Source organism: Cydia fagiglandana, chromosome 21 (genome assembly GCF_963556715.1).
Source record: "Cydia fagiglandana chromosome 21, ilCydFagi1.1, whole genome shotgun sequence".
Taxonomy (NCBI): Eukaryota; Metazoa; Arthropoda; class Insecta; order Lepidoptera; family Tortricidae; genus Cydia; species Cydia fagiglandana.
In genome coordinates, this window is record NC_085952.1 from 12,360,773 (window position 1) to 12,369,198 (window position 8,426).

Here is an 8,426-nt window from a genome sequence, read left to right on the forward strand (position 1 = left end):
ACACCCCTGACGACTTTTATGGCATAGTGCATGGCCGCCATTTTGGATTCCAAAATGGTCATCATTTCCGAAAGCGGGGCCCCCTAAAACCTATAAAACGACATCCATGACGATTTTTATAACATAGTGCATGGTCGCCATCTTGGAATCCAAAATGGTCATCGTTTTCGAAATCTGCGCCCCCTAAAACCTATAAAACGACACCCATGACGACTTTTATGACATAGTGCATGGCCGCCATCTTGGAATCCAAAATGGTCATCATTTTCTAAATCTGCGCCCCCCAAAACCTATAAAACGACATCCATGACGACTTTTATGACAGTGCATGGCCGCCATTTTGGAATCGAAAATGGTTATCGTTTTCGAAATCTGCGCCCCCCAAAACCTATAAAACGACACCCATGACGACTTTTATGACATACTGCATGGCCGCTATTCTGGATTCCAAAATGGTCATCATTTTCGAAAGCGGGGCCCCCTAAAACCTATAAAACGACATCCATGACGACTTTTATGACATAGTGCATGGCCGCCATCTTGGAATCCAAAATGGTCATCGTTTTCGAAATCTGCGCCCCTTAAAACCTATAAAACGACACCCATGACGACTTTTATGACATAGTGCATGGCCACCATTTTGGAATCCAAAATGGTCATCATTTTCTAAATCTGCGCCCCCAAAACCTATAAAACGACACCCATGACGACTTTTATGACATAGTGCATGGCCGCCATCTTGGAATCCAAATGGTCATCATTTTCTAAATCTGCGCCCCCCAAAACCTATAAAACGACATCCATGACGACTTTTATGACAGTGCATGGCCGCCATTTTGGAATCGAAAATGGTTATCGTTTTCGAAATCTGCGCCCCCCAAAACCTATAAAACGACACCCATGACGACTTTTATGACATACTGCATGGCCGCTATTCTGGATTCCAAAATGGTCATCATTTTCGAAAGCGGGGCCCCCTAAAACCTATAAAACGACATCCATGACGACTTTTATGACATAGTGCATGGCCGCCATCTTGGAATCCAAAATGGTCTCATTTTTGAAATCTGCGCCTCCTAAAACCTATAAAACGACACCCCTGATGACTTTTATGACAGTGCATGGCCGCCATTTTGGAATCGAAAATGGTTATCGTTTTCGAAATCTGCGCCCCCCAAAACCTATAAAACGACACCCATGACGACTTTTATGACATACTGCATGGCCGCTATTCTGGATTCCAAAATGGTCATCATTTTCGAAAGCGGGGCCCCCTAAAACCTATAAAACGACATCCATGACGACTTTTATGACATAGTGCATGGCCGCCATCTTGGAATCCAAAATGGTCTCATTTTTGAAATCTGCGCCTCCTAAAACCTATAAAACGACACCCCTGACGACTTTTATGGCATAGTGCATGGCCGCCATTTTGGATTCCAAAATGGTCATCATTTTCAAAATTGGGGCCCCCTAAAACGTATAAAACGACATCCATGACGACTTTTATGACACAGTGCATGGCCGCCATTTTGGATTCCAAAATGGTCATCATTTTCGAAATCGGCACTCCCTAAAACCTATAAATCGACACCCATCTCGACTTTTATGACAAAGTGTTTGGCTACCATCTGCATGCAAGACATTTCTATTATTTTTACGTACAAAAATGGCCCCCTGTCAACTTCCAACCGAGATTTAATCGATAATTTATTCGATTAATGTTCAGATTAATTCAATTTCAATCTATGTTAGGTCGACTAAACTAATCGTGATTAAAATTTGAGGATTAACTTTTTTTATTCCATTAATAAAATTAGTCGAATAAACAGTTAATCTATTAAGTCCCATCTCTGACCACGTCATTTTTACACTTTGAGAATATCTGAAAACAAATGAACACAAGGAGCCATTTTGCAAATCCAGTAGCTTTGTTATTACTTTTGACAGCGCGTGTCATGTGTCTACACAGAGTCGACACAAAGTCGAAACATTTGCGACTACTTTGTGACTGCAATATTTCTCAGCTTTAAACCATATTTATACATCATAATTAACAAGTTTCGTAGTATGTAAAGCGTTATTTCTGTTATTTAAGTATAGTATACGCATCGAAGTACTAAAAATGCATCAAATAATATATTTATGAACACAAGCACTGAGAAGTAAACAATTTCATTTCCGGCTAAACTAAAACAATGTGGTGGCGCGTTGATTATATTACACTTAGTTTATCAAATCACTCGAGCAGTTTAATTCCCCATAATAATTTAAGTCCTATTGTAATATAAATGCAAACAATATATAATTACATCTTGTAATCCGTTTTAGAGATGGCGTATTAGTGTCACTTATTTTTATTTTATTATTTTTATTTAACTATTTTTCTATCTGACAGTTTCCATTTGACAGGAACAAAATGAACGAATGAACGAATGATTTTGGCATAAAGTAGTCGCAAACCCGAAACAATGTGTGCACACGGCGACCACACTTTATGTCACTTTGTGTCATGTGTCGACCCTTCCCCATTTCTGGTAACTGTGTCGACACGGCGACGACTCTGCGACTGGAATTGTGACCGAAACAGACGGTGTCGACACAAGATGTGTCAACACCGCGTCGTAACGGCGACTAGAAATGGTTGTATGGGACGGAACCCTAAAAAAATTGTTTATTCAAGTAGACATATTACAATGCGCTTATGAACGTCAAATAAAGCTACACCGGCTCCAACCTTACACCTCTGCCTCGAAAAGATTTAAATCCTCAATTGGAGGAGGGTATCCCAATATGGAACCGGCAACAAACTCGGCGGGACACATATTTTGAAAACATTAATAAATCTTATAATTTAACATGCATTACGAGTACCTAAATAAGAAAAATCTTTTTTAACGTATCGTAAATAATCAAAAAAATTACCAGAATCAACAAAAAAACAATGGCAACACTGAAGTGAGCCCTATAAATACGAGGAATGACAACCGAAGAACAGTTGAACATTCTCCCTCACGTGTGAAAGTCAATACCGACATTGGCAATTTCACCCTGTGCAAAATTGCAGGGAGTTAGCCAGAAAAAAAAGGGAAAGAAGATCAGTGTCAGATACATAATTCAATTTTAATCATGTGGCATTTATTATTCTGGTAAGTAGGGATTATTATCATTTATTTCACTTAGCTCTGTAATTTGTAGACCTCACCAACCCCCCCCCCCCCCCCCCATGGCTCAGTCATTTTGAAAAATATCCAATAACTGAATCGTTAATAGTTAATATGTTTTACAAGGGGGCAAAGTTGTTGTTTTACCGCTCGTGCTAATATTGATACCCGAGCAAGCGAAAGATTCCAAAATTGAACCACGAGAATAGCGAATGGTTCGGAAAATGGAATCTTGAGCGTTGCAAGGGTTTCAAAGCGCGAGGGTTAAAAAAAATTGAAGCCGAGTGAAACACAAAATTTTTCACCACACCAACCCGAAGCAAATATTAAATGTAAAAATATGAAACAAAATCAAATCCAAATGAATGTTATTATATATTAATCATCCAAAATCATTATTTAGAATCCAATTCTACCAGCAAACAAAAAAAAACTCAAAGTTTTTGAAGTGCAAAGTAATTCTTGAGTGACAGGGAGCAATCTACGGATGTTAATAATGAACGATCGAGTCTAAACCCGATAGGTGACAGATCTGTGCCCCAGGGATCAAATATAGGAAATAATATATTTCTTATCCTCATGAACGACCTTCCCTTTGACTCGCCTATTGTGGATTTTATAATGTACGCAGACGACATCTGTGCCATTGTGAATGCAGAGAGCAGGGACCAGCTGCTAAGAAATGTTCAGTCTGTCATTCTGCGCCCCTCGGATTGGTTCACTGTAAATGGAATGATACTAAATCTTGAAAAAACTAGTATTACAGAATTTAACTTGAAGCGGAGCACAGATGCCGCTGCCACTTCAGACTCGGTACTCGTACAAAATAATCCAGTCACTTTTGTTATGCATGCTAAGTTCTTGGGTTTTACTCTGGACTCCGGTCTGCAATGGCAGGAACATAATATTGACAGGATATGCAGCAAACTCAACTCGGCCTACTATATAATATCTCGGCTTATGCCTATCCTGTCTAAGGAGAACCTAATGATAGCCTATCATGTGCATACTGTCATTCTGTTCTGTCGTATGGAGTAGATTTATGGGGCCTGGCTGCTGACAGGGACAGACCATTCCTCATACAAAAGAAAATTATAAGGAAAATGGCACGGGTGGCCCCTGATGCGCCAGCTCGTCAGTTATTTATGGACTTCCATATTCTAAAGTTACCTTCTATGTTAATTCTAGAGGTATTTAAATATGTTAGGCTAAATTTAGAAAAGTTTCCGAGGAAAATATGGACAAGCAACCGCTTCCAGGACCAGAGGCGACACGACCTAGATCTGCCGAAACATAGATTAAGAAAATCTGCTCTCTGCTTACACATACTAGGACCTAAACTTTATAATAAGATCCCAACGAGTATAAAAAATGCTATGCACGCTATGCATATGGTGTAGTTGAGACTGTAAATAGTGTAAATTGCGTGGATTTTAAATTGTTTATACGACAACGGTTTCACTCACTTGAATTGAGGCGGGCGACGCGATCAGTGCACGAGTTGCAGCCGAGCCGCCGCGAGCACTCGAGCCTGAGGAAAGACCCCCGACGGGCCCGAAACATGTCGCCAATAGCGACAAAAAATTCAAAACCGTTGTCGTATAAACAATTTAAAATATGTCTTACGAAAGTTTAATATCGATGCGTGGATTTTAATTTTACTTTAATAGTTATGATATATGTTTTTAGGTTCTCTCTCGCGCTGTCAGTCCAGGAAGGGAAACCCGCGAAACACGGTAAACATAATTGGACGACGCTTGAAGAAATACACGTGCCCCACTATTTCGAACGGATAAATGCTAGTAAAGAAAGACATGGAAAAGGGGACATGGTAAGAATTTTAGGCTTTCATACTTACTTACTTACTTACTTTGTTGGCGCGGTGACCCAAAATGAGTCTTGGCCTCCAACACAAGAGCACGCCACTTTGATCGGTCCAGAGCGCGAGAGCGGTATCCCGCCAGCTTTCGCCGACGCCGAAAGCTTAGCTTTAGGCTTTCATTCTATCGAAATTTTGTCTAACCTTCTGATTCCCAGAATAGTATTTTATACAATCGTGATATAATAGAGAGCTTTTCAGTCGAGTACCGTGGACACCTGTGGAACACCTCGCCCGCTTAGCAACTTCTGCTGCTGACTGTACGCGCCCCGGCCGCCGCGAAAATTGCTTCATAAGTGCTTCATAAGCCGCGAAAAGCTCTCTATTATACAATCGTGATATAATAGAGAGCTTTTCAGTCGAGTACCGTGGTACAGTCAGCAGCAGAAGTTGCTAAGCGGGCGAGGTGTTCAAAAGGATGTTGACGCTACTTTATTGTTAAGAGAATAAGAGCGTGTCAAGTTAATTTTGAACACCTCGCCCGCTTAGCAACTTCTGCTGCTGACTGTACGCGCCCGGCCGCCGCGCCCGGTGCGGTGGTCAACGACACCTTCTCGTAACTCAGAAGGCCCTGGTACTTGCTCCGCGCTAAATTAAATTTTTAGACAGTTGTTTTCTCGATTTTGGCCAGCGTAGCCTATGGTGACTAACAAGCAACGCTAAATGGTTGTCGTAGTCTATGGATGTTGCTATATTAAGGGTGTCACATGCGCTTTCCTAACTTATGAAGCAATTGTTTCTACTATACAACCTATAAATATTTAATTTGAGCTATGGTTTTGTTTCGTCCTCTTGATAGCGGCGAGCTGTGATTGGTCAATTTCATAATACATATGTAGTGGACTAAACTGTATCGAAATGAATATTATAGTCGAGTTGTGAGCCCATACATTAAAAATACCCAATTGCAGTTTGGTATACCGGGTGTGGCCTGTAATATGAGCAAAAAATTAAACTGTAGACTGTACTCCTCATACTGACCAACATTTGTTCAGCGACTTTTAAAAATAACTTGTGGTTTGATTTTTAATACACTTTAAAGTTTATTATAAGACGCAATGTATTGCGAATTTTGTTATGTTTAAGGCGTGACAACAGTGACAAGCAACGTCAATCACAATGATATGGCGTGGCGATGGCGTCCATTGAAGATAATATTTATTTTGTATGAAAAATAGGGAGTCTAAATACTTCATAATTTTTTAAAGTTGTTGAACAAATGTGTCACCGTTTGAGGAGTACAATCTATGTTTTAATTATTTGCTCATGTTACAGGCCACACCCGGTATAAGAACCATTAATTCAAGAATTACAGTCGCTCTCGTGTCGAATAATAGTCCCTATGACAGTTCATTTTTAGAAGCTTATATTTTATTTGCAATGTACTTACAATACGAGTACAATACAATACAATACTCTTTAAGGTCTCTGCCCACTACACCGTATCATACCATGACCGTAGTAGGAACGTGTCAAGCAAAAAAATATTCTTTGTATTAAAAAGTATGATACTATGCCCACTAACCCATTCCGTCACCGACCATATCCGTCGTCTGCCGTGCACGGACCGTCAATAATTGTCGGCGAGGATATTTTGCCGGTGCCGAAAGTTTCGGCCCGAAACGCTCCGTGCACGGTACGGAACGTTGCCAGAACGGTGCTTGCAGGCGGCGAAACGCTGAGCATGCGGGTTATAACCGCTTATGGTGACTGTTCTAAGCTCGTTATAAACGCGTTGCCATATTTCTTGCTCGCTCTTGCCAGTCTAATAACTAATTGCTCGCTCTTTCTGACGAGTATTGCTCTCGTGAATAAAACGCGGGTACTAAGGGTATGAAACGCGGATGCTACGGGGATTATAGACGGATGCTATGGGGATGATACGCGGTCACTACGGGCACTAAACCCGTTATATATGGATATGAAACAATGTCGACACGGTGTAGTGGGCATAGTAGCACAGATTATATAATAGTTCTTACGAACAGATACTTTTCTCTCAAACAAAACGCAAATACCTACCGTTTTGATACCTACACAAAAATACAATGGAGTGACCTTCAACGCGCCGCTTCCCGCACCGCGCGCACCGGCACAACGCTAGGGTTGCTGACGCTTAGAAATGATAAATAAATACCTACTTAAACAGCGGAGTGAAATAAAAGGAAAGCTAAATCTTAAATTATACCTAATATTCCGATTATGCGTATTTGCGAAATAGTCATTTTAAAAGGTCATATGACCCTGCAGTAACCGCAGTGTTTACGCCGTTTTATAAACCGCGCAATAATCCCAGCAAGAATTATTTTAAAACTTCGTGTAATTTAAAACCAGATAGAGATTAATGTTACATAATAAAGAAAAATAATATAAACCCCATGAATACAAGTAATTAATTATAAGTTAACCAGAGCAAAAATGAGTAAGTAGGCACTTTCCGGTGTAAAGTTAACTTACTGTCGTTAAACTAAACATTTACCAAAATAAATTAAAAATATGCTACCTATTTCAAATAGATAGATATCTAAAACTATACATTTGTCATACATAATAAACATTACATGTTTAATTAAAGAAATTCAATAGTAGGTTGGTACCTACTACGTAGCTTGTAACTATCGTAAAAAATGACAGTGCGGTGCGGCGCGCGGTGACGTGCGTACGTGAGCGCGTGTGGCAACCAACTGGCTTGCTTTTCTACCGTGAACGGGAGCGGATTCGTAGGTATTAAACCGAGCTCGCGCGGAGAGTTCCATATGCCTGATAGTATAGTCCGTATCGCGTTACATTCCGTGTCTGATACGTTCACAGCACGGTCATGGTATGATATACGTACGGTATAGTGGGCAGAGACCTTAAATTGCACACCTCACATACTTGTAGTTTACAAAAAATTTATACTACATTAACATAAACAAAAACAATAGAGGGTAGTACTATTAGTTATTCTGTGATAGAGGTCACAACAGTCGGCACAGAATAACTAACAGTACTACCAGGCGGTCTTATCGCTTAAGAGCGTTCTGTTCTTGTACGGGATGCTCCTCGTACAATCTTGAGATGATAGTTGATAATGATAACACTGCAGTTTCCACCGAAATAACGATCTATTGATAATATAAAATGATACAATTAGCAGCTTAATGAATACACTCCATGGCGGTCGGGTCTGTACAGGGTGTTACTGACCATGGGGCTTTAAATCCAGGGCTCGATTCTACTCGCTAAACTGAGCTACTTTTATTATGGCACCAACCCCGAAATCCCAAAAAAAGTTTTTACCGTTTCATACATTTTGGAAAAGCCAAAAAAAATTCCCGCATTTTAGGGTTGGTCCCATAGTAAAAGTAGCTCAGTTTAGCGAGTAAAATCAAGCCCTGGAA